This window comes from Apodemus sylvaticus, chromosome 11, assembly GCF_947179515.1.
Source record: "Apodemus sylvaticus chromosome 11, mApoSyl1.1, whole genome shotgun sequence".
In the NCBI taxonomy this organism is placed as follows: domain Eukaryota; kingdom Metazoa; phylum Chordata; class Mammalia; order Rodentia; family Muridae; genus Apodemus; species Apodemus sylvaticus.
Genome location: NC_067482.1, coordinates 105132741 through 105158783, shown reverse-complemented (window position 1 = coordinate 105158783; position 26043 = coordinate 105132741). Strand labels below are relative to the sequence as shown.

The window sequence follows — 26043 nt, the reverse complement described above, 5'->3', positions numbered from 1 at the left end:
ACATGGCAGTATTTAAGCAGCAATAGGTTTTAACAGAAAAGTACAGGCTATAAAAGAAGAAATTTTTTTCAGGCAAAACAGCCTAGAAATCTCCCTGGGTAGTAGAAACTGACCTCAGGTCCTCTGAAAGAGCAAGTGCTCATAAGCTCAGAGCCATCTCCAGCCCATGTGTTTCTTTCTGTGGCATATATCTTTCAATAAAACGCCCAGGGCCTTTACAGTCCAGCTGGAGGACAGCATCTCTAGGCTGTACTGTATAGCTCATACCTTTGCAGGTGTGCCTGAGTTCTTGTCCTGAATTTGGGACACTTGTGGGTGAGGTGGTAAGCTGCAGATGAGCTCCATCAGGCCCAATGCTCAGCGATTCTACAGCACTATGAAGAGTTACCTTTACTTAGTGTCTTGAGCAGCAGTTATAGAACCATCCACCTTGGGCAGCTGGTTTCCACCTAAACCATTTAATCATCTAGTTACCATCAGTACTTATCTCTATTAATAAAACTCACTCTCTGTGGACTAAAGATTTTATATAAGTAGAAGAGTAAGTATAGCCCTTATCTCATCTGCATTATTGAGAGATACAAGTCCCAAACAAGCAAGTGGAGAGATGGTCCCGTGGTTAGGATGATCTTCCAGAGGACCTGAGTTCATTTCCGAGCATCCTTGTAAGGCAGCTTACAACTGCCTGTAACTCTAGTTCCTGGGTCTCCAATTCCCTCTTCTGACCTCCTGAGGCACACCCTCAATGCATACATAGATATATGGACATATAACTAAAATTAAATCATTTTGAGAGGTGGTTACATACTACCAATCAGACACATGAAGGGACTGCCAAAAAGAAAAGATGACTATCCCTATTAGAATCCCTGGGGTTGGTCAATGTCATATTGTTTGGTCCCTTTGCTCAATCTTTATGTATATCCTATGTATCTGTGTGAAATTCCTTGCTACCATCCTCTGGGATTCTATCTGCAAAGACCATAGGCTGCCTTCCACCTGATTCTGTTTCTACACTTCAGTTCGGGGAAACAAGGGAAAAACTGGAAGTCTTCAATTCCTGAGTCTCCATGCATTGTGGTTGCTGGATTTTACACGACTCAGAAGAACTTAAAATACTAAACCTTTGAGCTCACTGCTACCTCCTCACCTAGGGTGTAATGTGCTTTACCTTAGATGGGAAAGAGATTCTGAGATGATACTGCAGAGAGGTCGCTACCCCAGAGTTAAGTCTCAGATTGCTAAATACTGAGATTTTAACAGCCCTTGTAAACATGCTCTTTTCCTTACCTTTTTAAAAAAAATTTTCTCAATGTTTCTTCTTACATGCATTGGTATTTTTCCTGCATATATGTCTAGATGAGAGTGTTGCATCACCTGAAACTGGAGTTACAGGAAAGCGTGAGCTGTCGTGTGGATGCTGGGGACTGAATCCAGGTCCTCTGCTAGAGCAACGAGTGCTCTTAACTGCTGAGCCACCTCTCCAGGATCCAAACTGCAATTCAATGCCTGACTTCTACAATCAGTTGTGAGCTTCAGAAAACCGAGTACCAAGTCTTCTCACTACAGCCTTGGCATCAGCAGAGAGCCTGACACACCTGGTGTTAAGAGAAGAACAGCTTCAGATAAAAGTTTGAAAGGCTCTTCATGGCTTTGTCAGAAGAGCCTGCAAGAGCGTACAGTGGACAGACATCGACTTCCAACTAGATGTCTGAGCCTGAAGAAAGGCTTTAGTGGGTGAAACCTGCATTTTTTCATGGCAAGGCTGATTGGAGCATATTTCTGGGTCTTTGTGATTTCAATCCAGTTAACAAGTGTGAATTGTTAGCTTGGCAGAATCTAGAATCACCTGGAAGATGGCCCTCTAGCCATGCCTATGGGGAATTATCTTGACTGTTTTATTTTTGTTTTTGTTTTTTGTCTGTTTTTGTTGAAGACCCATCTCAACTGTGGGTGAGAGACCATTCCTTGAGCACGGAATTCTGAAATATATAAACTGGAGAAATCAAGCTAAGCACTGGCTTGAATGCATTCATTTTTGTCTGCTTCTTAATCGCAGGTGCAGTGTGATCAACGGGACTCAGCTGCCGCCACCCCCCAATTGCCCTGCTACCGTGGACAATGGTACCTTGAACTGTGAACTATAGTAAAGCCCTTCTCGCTGAAGTGATTTTCGTCAGAGAAACTAAGACAGCTGGTAGCCAACCTCTTGTGCTGTGATGGCTAAAGATGTAACCAAGAAACACTGGTTTCACCAAGAACAAGTTTACATTAAACAATCATCAGGGTGGCAATTACCACAAACAGGTGGATGGGAACAGCCCTCACACATGCAATGTTACTGGTGATCACATGACACAGAATTTTTTTCTAAAGTCCTGGGCATTTGAGTCCTGGAATGCATCAATAAAACCAGTTACCAAAGGCTGTTACTGTAGTCACTACAGGGGCTGCCAGCAGCTCAGCCACTGAGAGAACTACCTAGATCAATACTGATCCTGGCAATAACATTGTGACTGGAGACTTTTTCTGCAGTTTCAATCTGTACTTGCAGTACAGTTAGCAAGTGTGACAGCAGTGAGGATTGTCAACTTGATAGAATCTAGAACACCTGGCAATGTTATTTAGGAGGCACTGAATAATTATATTGGGGTAGCATTTGCCAGATCTAGAAACAAGCCATTGTTTCTGAATGGTAAACCTTTGCAGGAACAGATACATGGTGGTGCAGGCCTGGCTATGCTGAGAGCCATGGAAACTGTTTTGCAAGCTACCACATTAGGCAAGTAATAATACTTCTAAAGCCAGTTTCAGTGCATAACCAGGACAGGTTTCAACTCATCAACCACCACACCCACTGTCTGAAAACATCACCACGTGGGTAAACATACACGTGGTAAGAAGAACTGGGGCAGAGTTAACAGCTTCTAGGTAAGTCACATTACAGGAAACTGGGTCTTCTGCTGGTGGAAGTGCAGCCTACATGCTGGGAAATCCAAAACTTCCCTTTCCTCCCAGATTTTAGTCAGATGGGGGTGTAAGAGGGACTCGCTTCATTCCTGGAGTTTAAGGGTGGGGGAGAAGGGCCCAACTGGAACCAGTGTGTCTCACACAAACCTTTCATTTCCTGAGCTGGCTGGAAACCAGAAACATATCATCTTCTCCACAGACAAGGGAGTTCAGTTTCAGATGATGTTGCCGCCAAGGCAGAGAAAGGTGACGCCTTGTAATGCAGAGAGGGCAGCTGCTTAGCACTGAACTCAGCTGCAGCCTTCCTTCTAGAGGCCGCCTCTCCAGGGACTGAACTCAGCTGCAGCCTTCCTTCTAGAGGCCGCCTCTTCCGGGACTGAACTCAGCTGCAGCCTTCCTTCTAGAGGCCGCCTCTCCAGGGACTGAACTCAGCTGCAGCCTTCCTTCTAGAGGCCGCCTCTCCAGGGACTGAACTCAGCTGCAGCCTTCCTTCTAGAGGCCGCCTCTTCCTGGACTGAACTCAGCTGCAGCCTTCCTTCTAGAGGCTGCCTCTTCCGGGACTGAACTCAGCTGCAGCCTTCCTTCTAGAGGCCGCCTCTCCAGGGACTGAACTCAGCTGCAGCCTTCCTTCTAGAGGCCGCCTCTCCAGGGCGGCCTGCAGTCATTTGCCCTCAGAAATGTCAGCAGTAAATCCAGGAGCCAATGGAACTCAGTAGAAAGGGATAATTTTTGGAGCCACATAGAACTGGCTTAGAATCCTTTAGTCTCTCACTTTATTAGACTGCCTAGACCCCAACCCCCATTTTCCACGTGTGTAAAGGAAAACCAATCTTCATTCTTGCCTAAATTATTATTTAATAAAAAACACAAAACAGTTTCCATCAGCATTTCTCCAACCATTATCCATTTCCCCAACAACTTTCTAGGGCACCATTATTGCCTGGTTCAGTAATCCACCAAAAGGCAAATCTCATTTTAAGAGATTTCCAAAACATTTAAAGATACTTTTATCTTTAAAAGTAGAGATACATTTAAGCTGGGCAGTGGTAGCGCATGCCTTTAATCCCAGCACTTGGGAGGCAGAGGCAGGTGGATTTCTGAGTTCGAGGCCAGCCTGGTCTACAGAGTGAGTTCCAGGACAGCCAGGGCTGCACAGAGAAACCCTGTCTCAAAAAAAAAAAAAAAAAAAAAAGATACATTAAAGACTTTATTGGATGCTTCAGATACCAGTGTGGGGGGAAACCTGTCATAAGGTAGTCATTTTACCATAACTGTCTTTGAATTGCCTGTTTGATTCTGTAGTGAAAACAAAAAGCCACATCTATCTTGCAAAACCCATCTGAATGGGTCGGGGGTGTGCGGAGTAAAGAAACTATATCTCTTTGGAATGTTAGTGACCTGTTTGTAATTTTTGTATCCAGTGGTCAAATTAAGGATCCTGCTCTCTTTCTTTTGGAGGCAGTTTGGAGGTCAGAATACAGCCATGTTTCCTTCACCAAAATGTCCACCCTGTTTTCTGCTTCTGCCATACACACTGCTTACGATGCTCAAGTATGGATTTTTCTCTTCCTTAGCAACCAGGAACTCCTGGGTTTCCTTATCAAAGTCAGTAATTCGAAGTCCAAGTACGTGCAGGTTACACTGTTGCAGTTTCAGAGCCCGGAACAGCATAGCCAACCCACTGTGATCCATGGTGTTCTCCAGCAAGCTGACCCCCGACAGGGCGGGCGTTGCAGTGGGTAAAAGTAAAAGCAAGGTCCTCACAGCAGGCACCAGTCAGAGTGCAGGCTCTCGGTCCACGATTCTCTAAGTGGCAGTCGGGATGTTTTATAGCATCACACAGGAGCTTCACACCAGCGTCTTCTATCTTATTGTTTGAAAGCTGTAGACTCCTCGGGGTCTGATTGTTCCTCAAGACTTCAGCCATGTCCTGGCAACCACTGGTGGTGATGAGACAATATCTCCCACTTAGTGATATCAGGACACTGGGAGAGTGAGATCCCCACAGAGAACCTTCAGCCCCTCATCCTTCAGGTCATTGGAGCTGGTGTCTAGGTGGTTCAGGGTTGTGTTCTGCCTAAGAACTTCTGAAAGGTAGTCCCAACATTGTTCACTGAGGGAACAGTAGGCTAACAGTAAGTGCTTCAGAATACAGTCTGGGTGGCACAAAGCCTTGTACAGAGAGGATATCCCTTTGTCCAAGTTGTTAAGTGACAAATTAAGATGCTTTGACATCTTGCTGCTTATCAGGATGCGAGGCAAAGACCTTTCAGTCATCAGGTGAAAGGTTACAGGCTGCTATCTAACATCAGCTTTTCTATGTTGCACTCTGCCTGGTTCAAGACATCACACAACAGTTTCCCATCACTATGGGACAGGAATATGTGGCTGAGGTTCAAGTGCTGCAAACATTGGTTCTGAATCAACTCAAAGAGCAGGTGGTTATCACCCAGGAAGGTCACATTATTTACCACGAGCACTTGAAGGATGCAGCTGGGCTACTTCAGATGATTATACAAGACCAAAAAGGCTGTTTCATTGAGATTAGTATCTTCCACTTGGAGTACGTGGATGTCCTTACTACTTATTAGCACAGAGCACATATGATGCCAACAGATGAGTAGCTTTTCCATATAGCTGTGTTCTTGTTCTTCACTCTGGACATTTTGGGTAGAAAAGGATAGTTTCTTCAGTGTAGAACAGTGTTTCAAGCAGTAGGTGGCAACAACAGCATCAGAATAATCCTTAGCCACAAAGTTAATCTGTTCCATACAGCTCGTTGCTTGTACTAAGAAGGCTTCATCGTCCATCTCAAACAGACAGGAAAACAACTTCAAGCCATCTATCTGTTCTTGAAGGTCTTCATTGACTCTTATGGTTCCCAGGCACTGATACAACTGATGCTTTATTTCCTGGGACACCTCTCACTTTTTTTTAAAAAAATTCTGATTCATGTAAAAGGCCAAAGACGAAACAGCCCCCCCAAAATCCACTGGACTTCGACTTTCCATAGAAACGTAAACATGAGTGTCTCTACACGGTTAACATCCACGGGGCTCTTTTTCAGATTCCTTCCTCTTTTCAAGGATCCTTATGTCCAACAGTGTGGGGATGTCAGAGTCCATGATCCCATTTCTCCTGAGATCCTCGTCACCATTCACAAATGTGTCGGTCCACATGGCCTTGGCGGCCAGAGAACACAAGCCCTGCAGCTGGTCTTGGCTTTTCTTCCTTGGAGAACAGGCACGTTGGGAAATGAACAAATTAAATATGTGAGCAGTATACAGGGAGGTGGTATGTCGGCAGATGGGGACTGGGTCTCTTCCCCTCTCTATCTCTTTTTTTAGACAAGTAGCCACCATTCAGCAGAGCACAAGGACCTGACATACAGTGAATAGCTTCTTGCTTTCTCTCACCAGACTGAAGATTTCCTGGGTTCTGTACCTATCTTGGAACAAGCTGCAGAAATACATCTTAATATTGCTCTCATTGAATCCTGTTGTCATTTTCAGATTGTACACTCAATGATGTCCTCCGTTTTCTCAAAAGTCTCTGGGGTAGTGGAGATAAGGAAAGAGGATTCGGTGAACATCTTCCTCCTGAGCAAACTGTTCCATGCAGTTATCACACAGCTCCAATTCCTGTTTGGACATGTCACATTCCATCACTTCCAAGCTGTCGATGAAAAAATAAGACTTTCTCGGGTTCGGAGAGGATCTCCACTATGGGAGCTGAAGCATTAGGTCACTCTTTGGAGATCAATTGTGCCAGGCTTGCTCTCTTCTGTTTCTTCACAGCTTGACAGCAGAAGTAGAAGATGTAGGAGAATTTGCTCTGAAACACCATGCCTTCTGACCAGGTAAGCATTAACTGTGTCAACATCAGTGACTTGCCATCTCCCGCAACTCCTTGCAGGAACACCATGTGTGGCTTCTTCCCAGTTGCCTTTGATATAAGAAGATTCTCAAAACGATCACAGTCATCCCGGGTAAATTTCTGCTTAAAGAAATCTTGAACTTTGATGTTAAACTTTCTGGCACAATCACAGCTCAGCGTCTTCTTCCGATGAGCTTGGTATAACTTTGAGAGTCCAGCAATCTCTCTTCTGTCCTCTCAGTGGCATCCTTCCTATTCATCTTCTGGAAGATTTTGAAGGTCGTATCCTAGGCTTGCTTCTCCTCATAATGTGTCAACAGTAAGTTGGCAAGGTCTTCCCAAGATGCCTTTTTCACTTTGGTCCAAGAAATTTGTTTCAGCCTCAACTGCAAAATCTCCTGTTTGAGGAATTCCTTAAACTTCATGAATTCTTTCTTGTTTAAATCTTCCAGTACCACATAAGGCCAAAATCAGAAGAAAAAAGAAGATGCCATTGTGTCTTAAGGAAGATAAATGCATCTTCAGAGAGATGAATACCAACAGTAAGAAACAGATGGGGATTTTGAAGTCAGAACAAGCCGGATAAATTCAACAGGATTGTCTGTGGAACAGGCTGGAACAAGCGCTAGAGGACTCGGTCTAGTAGTGATTTTTGTTTTCCACATTGGGAAAGGTTAGTACTTAATCAGAACCAATCTTTCATACTTGAGTATTCAATACAGGGGCCGGAGAGATGGCTCAGCCATTATGAGTCTTTGCTGTTCTTGCAGTGGATGCAGGTTTAGTTCCAAGCTCCCACCTGGTGGTTTACTACCATCTGTAGCTCCAGTTCCAGGGGATTCAGCAACATTTTCTGACGTCTGCAGGCAGCAGGCATGCATGTGGTGCACATACATACAGTCCAGGTGAAACATTCATGCCATAAAATAAAATAAAATATCTAAAAAGACAATGCCTCGTAGAGTGACTGACACATGAGAGTTGCTCAATAAATAGAACCAACTGTTATGCAATATGACTTAGAAAGAGAAAGAAACTAATACTGACTGAAACAATTAGTTGGGTTTCACTTGGCAAGATTTGTCAGGTCACCATGGGCTGCCTCTCTCCACCATGAATGTTCAGGTCCAAATGGTACTGTGCACAAATGGATGAGCTGTGAGTAAATAGTCTTTATTCTCATTAAGTTACTTTCCCACAGCCTTGTGATCTGCAGCAGGCAAGTATCCTCTTGTTTTCTCAGTAGGAGAAACTGAGGTACAAAAGCAACCAATTCTCTCAGTGAGTCAGAGGCACCTCCCCGAATAAAACCAGGAGCAACATGCTCCCTGCTCCTGATGGCCTGGACCTGTGGTAACAAAAGATTCACATTGGCAGAAATCCCAGTGTGGGGAAGGAGGAGGCTAGCACACCGGAAGTGGACACCCTTATGGTTTTTGTAACCTGGAAGTAAACTTGCCGTGGCTGAGTCTAGCTCTAGAAGCCCATGTTGGACACAGCCCTGTCAATCCCTGCTCTCTTGCTTGCATGCATTCTCACATTTTATGCACAGAAACATAAAAAGGCAGAGTCCCACAGCTTATGATCTTCTGCAGGGTCTCCTGAGCTTAACCAATAGCTGTTCCCCTCAGTACTATACCCACTCCAGGAGGCGATCCATCAAATTCTATTTCCCGTATAACCCATGTTAGTTCTTGAGAAATACTTTCCACTGAGCTGGCTGATCAGAGGAAGACAATGGGGCCCAGATCAAACCCGACTGAGTTCCCCTCTTTGTTTTAGCGAGAAGGCCAGCTTCATCAGAGGTGAGCCGGTCTGAGCCCCCTTGCAGGACACAATCACAGTGGATTGTGTGGCCCACTATGTAGGTCATTCTCTCTCTTGGTCCACTGCCCTCTGGGGTCCCTGTGCAACAGCATCATGAAGTCAGTCCTACGGAGAAGGAGGCTGAAGCCTGTAGCCAAACGACTGCTGGAGGCTGCTGAAGAACTGGTCCGTTACACGGACATTTCACGGTTCTATTAGAATAGCATCTGGGATTTCCTCTCAATTCAGCTGTGTAATGACCTGATGGTGTATGCTGATGGGACTTTTATAAGCAGTCTTTATATCGCAGCTAGCAGAGAGTGACTTGAACATAGAACAAAAATATCTGAATGAATGTTCATTGTTGGAACTTTGGGGTTTTTGTTTACTTGATTTTGAGACTGGGTTGCTCTGGCTGGCATGGATGTCTCTATGGAGATCAGGCTGACCTCTGCCTTTGCCTCCCAAGTGCTGGGACCAAAGGTGTGTGTCACCATGTCTGGCTGGCCTTACATTTAGTTCATAAGTGATTATTTACCAGCTTTTCTATAAATCAAACTAAGTTTCCTTAGAGAAGCCATTAGAACTTAACCATGCGTGGCCATGCTCAGGTAAAGAAACACAGAACCAAAACATCTGTCTGGTTAATAATTTGTGCTTGAAAATCAACTCGGAGTCTGTTAACTGTTACTGCATCTAAGGGATCATGGGCATTCCTCTGTAAACAGGGAAAAGAAAATCAAAGCAACATTTCAGGATAACTTCAAGAAGCCAAACAATCTACCAACCTGGCAGAGTCCCTGGGCTTGAAGCCTGCTTCCGCGGTCACCAAGACAACAGGAAACAGAGCAGCAGCCTGAGCTTTTAAAGCTCGTTTGTGCTGACCCTGATTTCTCCTCTTTCCATCTTGCTCTCTAAATCTTCAGCATGGAAGCACTCGTTCTCTGCACACTCCTCATGCCAATTCTCTTTGTAAATGTTTGCTTTAAACATAATCTGCAGCTTCACGGAGATTATGTCATGCGGGTGCTATGTTGGGAGAGATGACAGCTCCTGGACCCTGGGCCTGCCTTCATCTTCTAGCATTAGGCTTCTCTAGGCCTTTCTGTTGTGCTGGGGACATTTCCCAGTCTGGTCTATGGAGGCACTGAGGACAAGAGCAGGGGACACCCTTACTTTGAATTTACAATGTGCCTCACATATGGAAGGTACCTGACTGGCATTTTTAGTACACCAGTGTACCCGCTGTCCCCCCAAGAATTCACTAGGCACACTCTTGCCCCAACGCTTACTCGAGCTCTGCTCCTTGCCAACAATGCACTCACTTCATTTCATTTATTGAAATCTCTTGCCAGGCAGTGGTGGGGCATGTCTTTAATCCTAGCAATTGGGAGGCAAAGCCAGGTGGATTTCTGAGTTCGAGGCCAGCCTGATCTATAGAGTGAGTTCCTGGACAGTCAGAACTATACAAAGAAACCTTGTCTCAAAAAACCAAAGAGAGAGAGAGAGAGAAAGAGAGAGAGAGAGACAGAGAGAGAGAGAGAGAGAGAGAGAGAGAGAGAGAGAGAGAGAGAGAGAGAGAAATCTCTCAGGACCAAGATCAAGGTTCCTGAGATATTACAGAAAGCTATTCTCTTGACATTTAACATACTATAAAAAGCATATTATTGTGTATGTGTGTACATCCTTGATTAGACCAAAGCTCTGTGAATGCTTCATCTAGAGAACTCATAGCAGGAAGCTGGTATGGAAGCCTCGACACCAAGGTAAGGCAGGGGCTCTTTCCAAATCTAATACACATCAATGAGAGAAACTGAATCTATGTGACTTGCTACCAAATGCAGCAGCAAAGAAGCCAGACAGATACAGAAGCTTCCATTAGAGCTAAGAAGAATGCCCTCGCATACGGCTTGTGTATTCTGATGCTGTTGTTGACCGTCTAGGTTCTTCAGCTAGCATAACATGGCCCTTAAGAAAGTGCATTGGTGGCACACACCTTTAATCCCAGCATTCAGGAGGCAGAAGCTGGTGGATCTCTGAGTTCGAGGCCAGACTAGTCCATAGAGTAAGTTCCAGGACAGCCAGGGTTACACAGAGAAACCCTGTCTCAAAAAAAAAAAAAGAAGGAGGAGGGAAAGGAGGAGAAAGGAGAGAAGGAAGGAAGGAAGGAAGGAAGGAAAGAAGGAAAGAAGGAAAGAAGGAAAGAAGGAAAGAAGGAAAGAAGGAAAGAAGGAAAAGAAAGTGTTTCCTAACTATGGCACTGACATCTTTGGGCAGAAACTGTTGTATCCTTTACTGTGCCATATCCAACTCTACCCAGAAACCAACAGTGTCACAGATAGCAAGTTTCAACTATGGAAAAAATTAGCAAAGAGGGACAAAGGGAGAAAGAGAAGCTCAGAAGGCTGGTGTGAGCACAGGTGACATTCTCCAGACACTTACTCAGTCATCTTGGAATGACTACCCCTTCTCTTTTTTTCTACACCCAGTAAAAATAAAAATCATCCAGCGACAACCATGCCAAGAAGCAAAGTCTCCTCAGCTAAGCCTTCCACAGGCAGCTGTGCCCTGAGGTGATTTCCATCCCAGCGGGAGGGGGTTTGAGCCTGTGCATCCCTGCCAGCCCACCACTGTAGAGTCAGACAGACAGACAGACAGACAGACACAAAAGAAGCCCAGGATACCTATGACAATGGCAATCGGAGGTCATCTTGTGGGAGTTAGCTCTTTTCTTTTCCCATGTGGAGGCCAGGGGCTGATCTCCGGCCATCATGATTGGCGGCAAGTGGTTTTATCCATTACGTCATCTCCCAGCTGCCTCCCCTTCTCAGACATGGTTTTACTTTGTAGCTGGATCTGGCCTAGAATGTATGGCACTCCCTCTGCCTCAGCTCCCAAGTACTGGGATTACAAATATGAGCCACCTTGCCTAGCTCCTCCTCACCTCTGTTTTTCAAGGCAAAATTCCACAATTACAAATTTATATAAGTTACCCAGTCACCACTGTTCTTATTAAGACACCCCCTTTTATCACACAGAAAGATGGAAAACTAAGCTTATTGGATGAGTTCTGCTTATTTTTATTCTTTTCAGGTGAGTTCTGAAAATAAAGCAAAGGTTAAGAGATAAACTAGGGAGGGAATAGCTCAGAGGCAAGATGCAGGCTTGCACACAGCCCAAGTTAGATACCTAGCACACAGCAAAAAGAACAAACAAAGCAAAATCCAGACCCTTCTAAACAAAGGGGTGAGAGATTCTGCTATATTAGTTGTAGTCCAGTCTCAGACCATCTGACTGTAAGGAGTAAGAAGCAAAGCCACAGGCTAGCACAGGCTAGCACAGGCTAGCACAGGCTAGCACAGGCTAGCACAGGCTAGCACAGGCACAGGGCATTAAAGCAGCCAAGGAAAAGCCAAACAATAGCTGGAGATAGCAGGAAGGTAGGAAGCAAGCACTCAGAGAAGAAAGGCTGAGCTAGTCTCAGCTCCAGAAAAGAAGTTCTCTGGGTAAGCCGGGTGGCTGGGGCTTGCCTTTCTCTTCCAAGTCCCAGCACTGCATGTATTATCTCAGGGCAAACAGACTGAGAAGTATAATGGCCGATTTACCCTGCATCTACCTGATGGGAGGAGCTTCCCTGAGGGACCTGGGGTATAGCTCAATGAGGAGGCAGGACAGTCATCAGCTAGACAAGAAAAGTCAGTCTCAGGAAAAATTTCCCCTTCCGATCAGAAAAAGCTGGCAAACCCAGCTTTGCCATGGCCCCTTGGGAGCAGGAAGGGAGGGGACCCATCTGATAGTGAGCCCCTTTGGCAATTGAGAGAAGATTCCTATCCAACCCCTAATACACCGTTTTATGGCCACCCAGACGGTTGGGCTTGCTCATGTCCCAGTCTAAGATTCTTATGAGACAGTGACAATATCTGGGACCAAATTGTTACCTTCAACCCCCCCCCCCCAAATTATTATGGAAGTAGACATTGTAACTCCTCTAGTCCCACTTGGAAGCTGAATCAATTAACAAGGGCTGAGTTAGCCTGGGAACTGGGATCTAGGCCCTAAGAATCCTAACTCCCTCTTCTGGCCTCACAGGTAACTGCTCCTGCAGACCTACAAGGAAGCAAAATACTCAAACAATTGCACAAAATTAGTAACAAGTTCTCACATAGATAGTCCTTCACCTTCCTGAATCCTAGCTTCCTGCAGGTCTTTCCCCTCTCTTACTATTGACTCCTATAATCCGAGTCTTTGAGTAAGCAAAAACTCAAGGATTGTCTGAATTATAGTTATGCAGCACACATACCGTGCACGAACAGAGGGTGTAAAAAATAGCTTAGGGACACAATGGCATTTTGTCCCCCTCTCCGGTCAGTAGTCACCTGGTTCTAGGTCCACACCCTCCCCCATCCACATCAGAGTCAATCTGCTGTGCATCACGAAACTTTTTGCTTCCCATTTGGTCTGTAATTACGGCCATACCAGCAGCACCAGCACCCCAGTCATTAATGCATCTTCTAAAACACTACAAAACAAGGATAATGACCCTAGTCCAAAAAAAAAATGTATGTTCCTTTATTGGAGCAAGATTCCTGACATATACAGTGATGTATTTACTAAACAGAGTCCTGTGCAGAAATTACACACTATCATCTAGACAGATTTTGGTTACACATTGCCTATTGATGGAATAGTTCCATTTATAAAGTTTTATACACCAGAAAGCTTTGAATTTACCCAGGTTGTCCATCAATCATCTCTGAAAAGGTGGCATTGAACTTTAGGTCTGTCTTACAGCATTAAAAAGCTTGTGCATCAGGTAGCTTCCCAAACATTACTCTCTGCACAGTGGCGCTGAGCAGACAGCTCTCCACCCACCCAGTTCAGAGTCACACTGAGAGCTTCCGCTACATACCTGTTAGAGATAGATACCGCCACACCGAGTGCTTTCCCTGACAGCCCACCTTCTGGGCCAGTGCACACTGCCAATGAGGACACACCAGCAGCTCTCCTTCAGAGAAGGCATAGGGCAACAGGGCAGTGACAGTGGGAGCAGGTGCTGCCCTGAGGTCCGGGTAACTAAAGGCCCTTAAAAAATGCCAAATTGAGATAAAAATCAAGGGTCCAAGTCCACGGCAGCAGTACAGAGCCATAATGGGGAGTCATTCCACATGGTACAGCAGGAATTTTTATCCTTGGATGGAGTGCTAAGAGTGTACTTGACATTGGTCATCATAATACATAAAAGGGAAGTAGGTTAAGGCAGGAATCTTATCTTAGGTTGGAGAAGCTCAGTGAAGGTTAAGCTTATTGTTCCTCCGGGTCTAGGAATTTCTGAATTAAGCAGGTGACCCACCCAGCTGCTGGAGCAGTCAAGACAAGGACCTCCAAGAGAAGCTAGACAACTTCCACCGGAACTCAGCCCGGAGTCTGGGGGGAAGGGTTTGCCCAAACTGTTAAAAGGCCGGACCGACATTAAAGTTTTGGGGGATCGATCAGTAAAATATTGTCCTGACCCTTCTGTCTTTTCGCCCCTTCCCCATCCATCCCTCAGCTTCTGTTCCAGCAACCCAGTTCATAATAGCTGCAGGCAGCTATGGAATCCAACAGGCAGCTAGCTGTGCCCACACTCAGTTACGGAGACGGTAAGACATGATTCAAATCCTTTTAACTCAACCTGCACAGCCCTGAGGTCATCCTGCAAAGTGCATATCCAAAACTACAAATTTAGGGAGACAAAGTTTGACATGATGTCATTATGTAGGTCAAACTTGGAAGGTCTGTTGAGCATCTGTTCTGACAGAAAAGCATCAGTTCCTTGTGTACACATTGATTTCATTGTAACAAAGCAACCTGTGCACTTCAACATTTAGAATGAGCGTCCTTTTCCTTCCAGTGGAAACAAGAGAAAAAAAATAAAATAAAATAAAAATAAAGTTACAACAGAGAATGTCAACTCCAAGTTGACATTCGACATCCAACTAAGGTTCTGCTGATTCTCCCATTGAGTGTCAGGGCTCAAGTCATAATCAGCAGAGAATTTTATTTTATTTTAAAAGTGTCACCTTAAACTGCAAGGATGTCCATTAAACATCACAATTAAACATGCCAAAGGAGAAGCCATGTTGTCAGATGCCCACCTAACCCCCACATACCTCAAACTCGCCCTTGCTCACCATCTATAACCCCCCTTTTCTTTTCTTTTTCTTTTTATTAAGCAAGAGAACGTAGACAGATACATGTTGGTAAATGCTAACTGTCCATATTCACATAGAGACACAGTGTAATCTCTGAGCCCAATATACAGAGAAAAGAAAAAAGCTAGAATTGTATGCAGTACACCACAGGGTCCTAACACCCTCCAGCATCCAGGGAGTCGAGGGAACTGGAGGGCTTTTTGTTTTTCCCACAGAGCTTGGCGGTGGTGTTGAATCCACACATTTTTGAGACAAGAAAGGATAAAAATGAATTTAGAACAGAAATATGAAGATTCTTTTCCGGTTGTATTTAGCTCAAGATATTTTCCCCCAAATTGGTTGAGAACCATGATGTTGAAACTTCAGAAACAGGGCGACTGAGCACAGAGGAACAGGGGGGAAAGGACTGCAACTTGCTCCCAGGGACTGGAGAAAATTAAAAAATAAAAATAAAATAAAAAAGAAGGTTGGAATCCATCGATCTCCTGTGCTAGCCATCCTTACCTTCTTCTTCCTCTCCTTTCCTTCATCCTCATCGTAATCTTCTTCACCTTCATCCTCATCTCCTTCACCAATATCTTCCAACCCTTCCTCCTCTTTGTCGTCTTCTTCTTCTTCTTCTTCTTCTTCTTCTTCTTCTTCTTCTTCTTCTTCTTCTTCTTCTTCTTCTTCTTCCTCCTCCTCCTCTCCTTCATCGTCATCCGTATCAGGAACCAAAGAGTACTGCAAGGGATTTGGCCAAATATCATCTTTGATGACCTCTCCCAACTTGTCGTCACCTGCGTCAGAATGGTCAGTAACCAGGTAAAGCTCCCTGGCTCTTCATGCTGCCTCTTCCTGGGGCCTTATTCTGAATTTGACTTCAGCGTTTTGTCAGATCCTTTCCAGATTTCCATTTGATTTCAGTGAACTTTGAAGATGGGTCACCACTCTCATTCAGATGAAATTCTTTGGAGAGAACTTTATTTTCAAAGTAAGGATTTTCATCAAAATAAAAATCTATTCTGTAACCTGATTTAATGTCTTCAAATTCTGTTACTTCAACTCTGGTCAAATAATGCAGGGCCTCCTCGTCTTCCTCCCCAAGCAGTGCAGACACTTATGGATGATTGACAAATGTCGTTACCCAAAATTTTGGTATTTTGGTGATCAAGTCTGACCTCTTCTGAAAAACTGGTTGGCGGAGTTTGTTATATTTTTGTTCTACTTTCAAAATTCCCTCACTGGCTTGTTCATTAAGTCGTCTATTTCATTTTGAACTTCATCAATATGTTGAATTGCTTCTTGCTGTTCTTTTCCTCCCTTCGGCAGGCCTGGAGAGGCCGACTTGTCCTCCAGCTTCGGGGCAGCAACTGGTCTGGGTTTCTCGGGCTGAGGCGGGACTTAAGATTGCCCCTTTGGGGCCCTGGCATGAAGGAGGTGGTCGGGAGGCCAGAGCCCAGAGGTTCACAGCAGGAGAGACTCGCACGATCTGCAGCAACACCTTCTCATGAAGTAACTTTAGTGAAATACTTAAGACGACTAGAAGAACACTTAACTGAGGGTGGTTGTTCCGTCTGCCCAGCAGTATCTTTGAATTCTCGTGCCCATTACCCCTTGTACACCTTCTGCACCATCATGGCCAATTCTCTCTAAACTCCAAATGTAGCTTTCTCAATGCCAGTTATGCATTTTCTGTTAGCTGCTATAGTCTCATTTACGACCACCAGTTCTGATAAGTCCGTGTTTTGCTATTTGCTTACTTGTTATGTCCTCAAACTCTTGAAGTTCCTGCTCAGCATCTTGAATGCCGCGGTTTCAGGGCTGCACCTTCATCCCAGGCCCATGGGATATACCATGCACTCATGAAGCATTTACTGAATATGCAGTTTGCTCTTGAGACTTTTTCAGATCTGTTTCTCAAGAGCCTGACTCCTCCTTTCCTATTCACCAAATGCTCCCAGCAGTTTCCATAAGGTGCTAATTTCACAAAGAAAAATGTGGCTGGAACCTTTATCTCTACTTCCAAATACAGTAGGCCGTTCCGGGGGTGGGGTGTGGTCTTGGTAGTATCCTCAGGTCTCTATTGCTAACACATTCTCTTCCTGTAAGAAGGTGTCCTCAGCTCATCTCCTCATATTGCACACTCCCAAGTGTTATACAGTTTAAGAATCAAAGCCAAATTGCTGTCTCTGGCAAAGTATAACAGTGAGTGCCTTCTCAGACCTTTTTAGACCTTTTTAATCTTAGACAGTAAGAAGGAGGCTGATGACAAGTTATGCGCCCCAGGTGACCTAGTGGGGGCAGTCAAAAGGAAGACAGAATCAGTGGCTTCGGGAAAACAAATAGAAAATGCAAATCAAAACAACCCTGAGATTTCACCTCACATCAGTCAGAATGGCTAAGATCAAAAACTCATGAAACAGCAGGTGCTGTCGAGGATGTGGAGAAAGAGGAACACTCCTCCACTGCTGGTGGAATTGCAAGCTGGTACAACCACTCTGGAAATCAATCTGGTGGTTCCTCAGAAAACTGAGCATGATACTACTGAAGGACCCCGTTATACCACTCCTGGGAATATACCCAGAGGATTCCCCAGCATGTAATAAGGACACATGCTCCACTATGTTCATAGCAGCCCTATTTATAATAGCCAGAAGCTAGAAAGAACCCAGATGTCCTTCAATGGAGGAATGGATACAGAAAATGTGGTATATTTACACAATGAAATACTACTCAGCTATTAAAAACAATGAATTCATAAAATTCTTAGGCAAATGGATGGAACTGGAAAATATCATCCTAAGTGAGGTAACCCAAACACAAAAGAACACACATGGTATGCACTCACTGATGAGTGGATATTAGCCCAGAAACTTGGAATACCCAAGACACAATTCACATATCAAATGATGCTGAAGAAGAAGGAAGAACAAAGTATGGATACTCTGGTCCTTCTTAGAAGGGGAACAAAATATCCACAGGAGGAGATACGAAGTATGGAACAGAGACTGAGGGAAAGACCGTCCAGAGATTACACCACCTAGTGATCTATCCCATATACAGTTATAAAACTGAGAACCTATTGTGGATGTCCACAAGTACTTGCTGACTGGAGCCGGATATAGCTGTCACCTGGGTGGCTCTACTAGTACATGACAAATACAGAGGGGACACTCTCAGCCAGCCATTGAACTGAGCACAGGGTCCCCAATGGGGGAGCTAGAGAAAGGATCCAAGGAGCTGAGAGGGTTTGCAGTGCCATAGGAGGAACAAAGATATGAGCCACCCAGTACTGCCAGAGCTCCCAGGGACAGAAACATGAACCAGAGAGTACACATGGTGGTACCCGGGGCTCCAGACGCATAGGCAGCAGAGGATGGCCTTGTTGGACATCAAAGGGAGGAGAGGCTCCTGGTCCTGGAAAGGCTCGATGCAGCAGTGTAGGGGAATGCCAGGACAGGGAAGCAGGAGGGGGTTTATTGAGGAACAGGGGAGATGGCTTATGGGGCTTATGGCTTATGGGGAGGGGACCAGAAAAGGGGACATCATTTGAAATGTAAATAAAGACTATATCTAATTTTAAAAAAATCTCTCCGAGGCTCTGAGCCATTGCAGCATAATGCAGTGTGATTAGAGGAGAGTCTCAATATCAGTATTGACTGGGCAGCCATTACAGCCCCTGTGAAATCAAGAATCTGGCACCCAGCACACTCTGCAGCACTGGGAAGAGACCTCTCTAACCAAAACAGTGTCTAGGGGCTTAGAGACAATGAAGATCAAACTGGCAGGAGCATCTCTATACATTGTAAGAAAAAGAGAAAGGAAAAGAGGGAGGGAAAGAAGGAGGGAGGGAGGAGGAAGGAAGGAAGGAAGGAAGGAAGGAAGGAAGGAAGGAAGGAAGGAAGGAGGGGAAGGGAAGGGACACGGATTCCTGAGAAGGAATCAAAGAACTGTATCTTCACAGAGGCAATGGACTCACGACCTGGAGGCAGTGTGGCCTCAGCCTAGGCCCGGCTCTGAGGGATCCCCTTGGTGACAGGCAGGGGCCCAGCTCTGAGGGGTTCCCTTCGTGACAGGCAGGGGCCCAGCTCTGAGGGATCCCCTTCATGACAGGCAGGGGCCCAACTCTGAGGGGTTCCCTTCGTGACAGGCAGGGGCCCAACTCTGAGGGGTTCCCTTCGTGACAGGCAGGGGCCCAGCTCTGAGGGGTTCCCTTCCTGACAGGCAGGGGCCCAGCTCTGAGGGGTTCCCTTCCTGACAGGCAGGGGCTTCTGAGCTGCTCTACCAGGTGAGAGCTCTTGGCTCCTTTGATTCTTTCTCAGAATCTAACATCCTAAGAGAATTTAATAAAATGTGCCATGCATGTGTGCCTTTTCCCCCTGAAGCCTGGCCTTCTGAGCTTCTGGCTGGCAGTTGTTGAAGTACAAAGTTCGCATTGATAAGTGGATCCCGGATGGTCTCCAGGGCTGTCCCCACCGTGGCTAGTTACCAGCTTCCTATGTGTCCTCACCGAGTGGGGAAGGATTTGTTTACCACCATGTACACTCGTTTGTTTACCACAGAAGACGTGCTTCACAGTACAACCTAACATGGACTCCCCGGTGACGAGTTTATGCAGCTGCCGTGACACCCTCCATGAATGCTGAATGTCCCTGCTCCCTAGGCAAACGCAGCCTGCAGCTCCTGAGGGAAAAAGGCAAAAATTCCAATAAAATTTGAGATGACAAATGGGGGGACTCTCACTTCAGCCAGTGCCTCGCACCCTTTGACCAGCATCCATTTTCTTCTATAGCTCCTGTTGTCCGTAGGGAGAAGAGGCTAAACCAAAACCTGGGAAGGTCAGACCGGAAAGTGGAGGATGGAGTCCTGTCAACCCATAAGGCAGAAAATGAGCTTCTGGTGTATAGCAATTACTCATGGAACATCTGCTAAATAAGCACATAAACGTAGCCGCGCTGTGGCTCAGGTCCCTCTGGGCATTTTCTGAAAAGACAGCCAGTGCTGATAACCTGTGTGCAGCCAGCACATCGCTGCCTCCCTTGCTGTGTCATTTTCTGTTTTCACATGTCATCCATCACATTTGATCTTTGCAAAAAGTAATGGGCATTAGAGCTGGGCTGAGAAATCATGTCTAGTTTATAGTTGGCAAAATTAAAACCAAGAAAACTTAGCTGAGTCACTGCGCAGGCCAGTGGCAGTCATGAGGAGGGAACCTGACTCCTGACTGCTGCTTCCTAAGTGCTCGCCCACTGCAGTCACCTCTCCCCTTCCCCGTCCCTGAATGGAGTCTTGGGACAGCTGAGAGGAGCAGGATTCAGTGTGCAACAAAGTCTGGTCCCTGCTCAGCTCAGCACAGACTTGGGAGATGAAGTATTTATATGAAAGACCTTGCATTTTGGATCGAATGTCTACTCCTGGCTGGATTACCTCACAGTAAAGTAGGCTACTGCCCGTGTCGGCTGCCTGCTCCGTAGTTGTCTCCAGTCACTGTGGGGTCATCACTCCAGCTTGAATGTGAGTACTGAGTCAGGAAAATAATCAATGGAGATTCCTAACTCTAAGCAGTTGGAGACACAAGCATGGACTCAGCTGCAGAGCTCACGTGTTCTTCCCTAGCCTACGTATGTTTCTGTTGCTGGGATAAAACCTTGACTAAAAGCAACTTGGGGAAGAAAGGTGTTTTGTGTGTTCGTTGTTTTTAGTTTACAGGTTACAATCCGTCATAGAAGCAACCAAGGCAGGAACCTGAAGATAGGAGCGGAAGCAGCGACTCTGGAGAAGGGCTACTCGTTCCTTGTGATCTGCTCAGCTTGCTTTCTTATACAACCCAACATCCACCCAGTGGGCTGGATCTTCTCACAGCAATCATTAATCAGGAAAATGCCCCATAGGTTATTTTTCCAAGGAAAAGTAACCAGGATATTCCCACAGGGCTCCTCATGTGACCGCCTTGTAGGAGGAAAACTCAAATGTGGGGGACTGAGTGCGAAGACGAAGACGGCGGACAAGCGCTACTCTCCCAGGGACTGAGTGCAAAGATGGTGGACAAGCGCTACTCTCCCGGGGACTTGTGTTCTCCTTGGTGTTCCAGGGTTGGCCTCTCAGTTTGGCATGCTTTCATATAAGTGTGCTCTATTTACCAACCTCTTGAATTTCAGAGTCCTGGATCTACCTCCTTTACAGAATAATACTGAGGAATGAATGTGTTTGGTGTTGGTCTTGTGGACGCTAGGTGAGCATTCTGTTACTAAGCTATATCATCTTTTAAAATAATTTTTTGAGACAGATTTAATAAGTTAACCAGACTCAACTTGAATTTACTTTACAGCCCAGATTGCCCTTGACTTTGTAATCTTCCTATCTCAGCCTTTTAAGTTGTTACTGAAATTAAATACCCTTATCATGAGACTTGATTTAAAAACTTTTTGCTATAAATAATAAATAATACACAATAATTATATAACTCATCAGTATGCTACTGGTTATTCTTTTTTTATTTTTTTATTTTTTTTGGATTTGGTTTTTTTGAGACCGGGTTTCTCTGTGTAGCCCTGGCTGTCCTGGAACTCACTCTGTAGACCAGGCTGGCCTTGAACTCAGAAATCCACCTGCCTCTGCCTCCCAGAGTGCTGGAATTACAGGTGTGCACCACCACTGCCCGGCGCAACTGGTTATTCTTAAAGGCGCGCGTGTGTGTGTGTGTGTGTGTGTGTGTGTGTGTATGCAGATGCCTGCAGAGGATCCCATAGTGAGAATGACAGTTTGTTGTGAGCCACCTGACTTGGGTGATGAGAATCCAATTAGGGTCTTCTGGCAGCCGAGCAAAAGCTATTAACCACTGCGCCATTTCTCTAGCACCCAGGACTGGCTACTTTTTCATTCAACCCCCCAACCTCTATGTAGGTTCAGCTTCCAGGAGCCTGATCCTTGGTCATACAGAGCCTCCTGACAGCTGCCACTTGCCGGTGGGGGTACCAGCAGGGAAAGTGGGGAGAGTGCTCAATCCCAATCCCTCCCTGCTCTGGGTGGCCTGTTTCCAACAGTAGCCTGTAGCCTTGTGTCCCTGGTTGATGGTAGCTTCCACAGTCTCTCTTTCTATTGGCCCCTCCACTCATAACTCAGGTTCAGGGTCTCCTTCCCCCTAGGAAGGTAATAATTATTTTCCAGTGAATAAAAGTCTCTGGGCGCTAACCATTCTTTATTTGTTCTTTTATCACTATCTGCATCCATTCCCAATCCCTTTCTAACTTTTTTAAACATTTAACATAAATTCTCATTCCCTGTTTGGCCCCTAACCAACATATTCACACACCCGCAGGACCTCCAGCCCCTGACCACTCTGCTGTCCTTCCCTTGCTTGGTGATAGAGAAATGTTTGCTCTAATTAACTGAAAAGTTTGGCCATACCCCGAGTAGTCTCTAGGAGATGAGACCAAAGTGTTCAATGCTTTCCAGTTTCAGGCAGAAGTAGCTAGCCCTTCCTCCTCTCCGTCTTTCTGGAGACAGAAGCCCAGGAGCACATCCTTATAGAGCAGCTCAGTGTGGGCTGCCAGCAGTCTGCCGTCAGCATGAAGAGTACAGAGAGACCTCTGAGGTCTCGAGTTTCTGGAACGCAATGATTCTGCTGATCCTGTTTGGCAATAGCTATTTCAGTTTCAAGATGCTGAAATCAGTTCTTTGTTCTTTTGCTGTGTAAGTGGAGCCCCACTAAGAGTCTAAAGGAAGAGTTGCTTGGTGTGTGTGCATGTGCACATGTGTGTTGTATGGGAGTTGTTTTCACAAGCAGTAATCTGCAAATTATTTTGAGGAAGTGACCCCTCCCTCAAAATAATGCTGCTTCTGCCCCTCAGTTTTTGACAATAAATGAACACACACAATAGGAGCAGAGTCTGTGTCGGATCCAAGATCCTCCTACGCTTTCATTTTTACCCTCCAACTTCCAGTAACTGCAACCTTCTTGGACACCACGAAACTGGTGCCTTTGATGACTTCATCTCATGCTTACTGAAGGCCTGGCATGTACCAGACACTGTTTCGGCTCTTCAGGACCTCCAGGCAAACAGACCTTTTTGGATGCAGATGCTTTGTGGAGTCATGGAGGAGAGATGTCGGGTGGACAGGTGTCGCTGATGCTGATGCTCTGCTTCTAAGCAGGAACGGTCTAGGGCAGGGAGCAGGTTCACACACCGGCGCTTCTACACAGACAAGCTCCCACTGCTCTCGGAACACTTTATCACTAGCCTTTCTCTTCATCTTCTTCCTCTGTGCTATATTTATCTGTAACTCATTTATCATGGCCCATCCTTACTGAAAGAAACCACCAGCCCGGAACAGAAAAGACAATTTAAAGTCTTTACTTGGCTTCCCCAATTGTGAGTACCTTTCAAGGGCAATGTGTGTCTGGGCTCAGTCTCATCCAAAACAGCAAAACAAAAACAAAGGCCGAGGGGGGGTGGTGGAAGGAAACAAAAAGTATATATATATATATATATATATATATATATATATATATATATATATAGAGAGAGAGAGAGAGAGAGAGAGAGAGAGAGAGAGAGAGAGAGTTCTGGCTAACTCTATTTTAGATCAAGGAAAGGGAGAGCAGGGGAGCCACTTAGTGGCAGAGTTCCTGTCTAACATCCCTAAGGCCCTGGTTCTGTCTCCAGAACTGCAACAGAAAAAGGAACCAAGGACTACAGAATGAATCCAGCACAAGAGGAAGGCTCCCAGAGCAGTCTGAGCTGCCCCAGCTTAACCCCACTTTGGAGCTGTCAGCCTGCAGGCAAACCCAGAGCAGCAGAACAGAACTTGCAGCCCTGACTGCCTTGCAGTGCCCTAGATCCTAGGGTCACCCAACACCTCAGATTACAGCATGGCTAACTCGGTATCTTGCATGTGACTAAGGCATTCTGATTGGGCAAGACAGGAAGCAAAGGCGGAAGGAGCCTGTGCCCCCTTTTTCTAATTTCTTTTGTGGAAACCCCTCAAATCTAAAGATTCTTAAATGCTGGAGTCGAAGGGGTGACAGAGATTAATTACTGTACTGGCTAGTTTTGTGTGTCAACTTGACACAGGCTGGAGTTATCACAGAGAAAGGAGCTTTGGTTGGGGAAGTGCCTCCATGAGATCCAGCTGTGGGGCATTTTCTCAATTAGTGATCAAGTGGGGAGGACCCCTTGTGGGCTGTTCCACCTTTGGGTTGGTGCTCTTGGGTTTTATAAGAGAGCAGGCTGAGCAAGCCAGGGGAAGCAAGCCAGTAAGAAACATCCCTCCATGGCCTCTGCATCAGCTCCTGCTTCCTGACCTGCTTGAGTTCCAGTCTTGACTTCCTTTAGTGATGAACAGCAGTGTGGAAGTGTAAGCTCAATAATCCCTTCCCTCCCCAACTTGCTTCTTGGTCATGATGTTTGTGCAGGAATAGAAACCCTGACTAAGACAAGTACTTAGCCTTCCTCAGTTTTAGAGAGGGAATGGGACTTGATCCAGGACTTGCAAATTAAAGCCTGAGCCAATCCAGTCTCCAGTGCAGTGTCTGCCAGCTGTACCTACTGCTGTGAGAATTCACCTGGGAGGTATTATCAGAGGAACACATGGCTATTAAAGGAGTAATGTTAAAACTGCAAGGTCCTGGAAAATAGGCTGTCATGAAGCGTTTTAGCTGCCTCCCCAGAAGGAGAGAAGGAAGGAGACAGTCACAATGCTGTGTTTATTAACACATGGAGTGGCAAGGTTGGGTGGGAATGAGAACCCAGAATCATTCCTGAATGAGTAGGTAGAGCGTGAAGAAAAACCTCAGTCAAAGGAAAAGGGAAGCAAACCTCAGACAAAGCAAAGGGATCTCTATTTTAGATCAAGGAAAGGGAGAGCAGGGGAGCCACTTAGTGGCAGAGTTCCTGTCTAACATCCCTAAGGCCCTGGTTCTGTCTCCAGAACTGCAACAGAAAAAGGAACCAAGGAAGCTTGGTGGTGGACTGTGATCTGCCCTAATGCCGCTTTCACAAGCAAAGCATGCCCTCTTCTCGGGTGGCAGGAAAGACTCTGGAAGAAGACTGCCTTTAAGCATCCCTGTTCAAGCCCAGGCCTTCTTCCGGTGTCAGCCCGGTCCATTGGCACAGAGGGATAAAGGCCCAGCCCACAGCTCCATCTGGAGGCCCTTCAGAGCGGCCCTAAACATCCAGCTTTGTTGGGACTGCTTCAGAGCTAACGTTTCTCAAGTCCAGTCCTGCTTTCTTCCACTTTCACAGTGCTGACATCAAGAAAGCTCCCTAATGAACAGCCTGAACCCAGATCCTCTCTACGTAGGTTTGAGGGCACCTGACTCCACACTAGCTGTTACTTACCACAGAGTGCCACTAATCACTGAGAGATCGTTACCTGCTGGGCCTGCTCAGACAACTTCCATCTTGAGACGATGTAGTCATTCCTTCACTTAGAGGACCACATTTGCCTCAACCAACCAGCCAGATAAGGGTACTGGTAATTCTTAAGATCTTGAAAGATAGCTGGGCATGGTGGCACACACCTTTAATTCCAGCACTCGAAGGCAGCGGCTGGTAGGTCTCCGAGTTTGAGGCTAGCCTGGTCTATAGATCGAGTTTCAGGACAGCCAGGACCATAAAGAGACTCTCTCTGAGCTTGGGGATGGGGAAGAAGAAAGTCTTTTAAGGATGACCATGGTTCTGAGTTCTGTTCCCTCTCTAGGGGTGTCAGGCAGATCTTGGTTCAGCAGTGAGAGCTGGAGAGTTGGGTGGGGGTGGGGCTGTCTTCTTTGAGGATTTCAGTGTTACAGCTCTTTTAGATGATATTCAGTGAAACAGTTTGTGCTCTTTATTTGTGGTGAACAAGGGCTATATGAACCTTGGAGAGTGGGAAGGGATTTTTTTAGGGTGAATGTAAATCATTAGCTGGAACTGAACATACTAGGAATGCCTCATCTTCATAGAGACACTCTAGGAATCCCAGGTGCTGGCAGAACCGGTAGTATCTGGAGAGAGGAAGTCGAACTTGTAATTTTGCCAAGGATTTTGTGACATTCTTTAGGTGGGAGGATTGGGGGTTGGGCTTCCCAGATTTAGCCCCGTAGTGGGTAATAATTAATAAAGAGCACCGCCCCACCAAGCTTCTGCACTAAGTCCCGGCGGGCGGGTGGACGTGTCCTGCTCAGGGAGACTCTCTTTCAGCTAACTTTCACAGCATCCCAGCTGTGTTTCCTCCCCAC

General features: G+C 45.8%; 2 pseudogenes; both read right to left on the bottom strand.

Annotated features, from left to right (window-relative positions):
- Window positions 1-4440: 4440 nt before the first annotated feature.
- LOC127696816 (NACHT, LRR and PYD domains-containing protein 4C-like) lies at window positions 4441-13799 on the bottom strand (annotated as a pseudogene).
- A 461-nt stretch (window positions 13800-14260) lies between these two features.
- LOC127696815 (protein SET-like) lies at window positions 14261-16459 on the bottom strand (annotated as a pseudogene).
- Between the last annotated feature and the right edge of the window lie 9584 nt (window positions 16460-26043).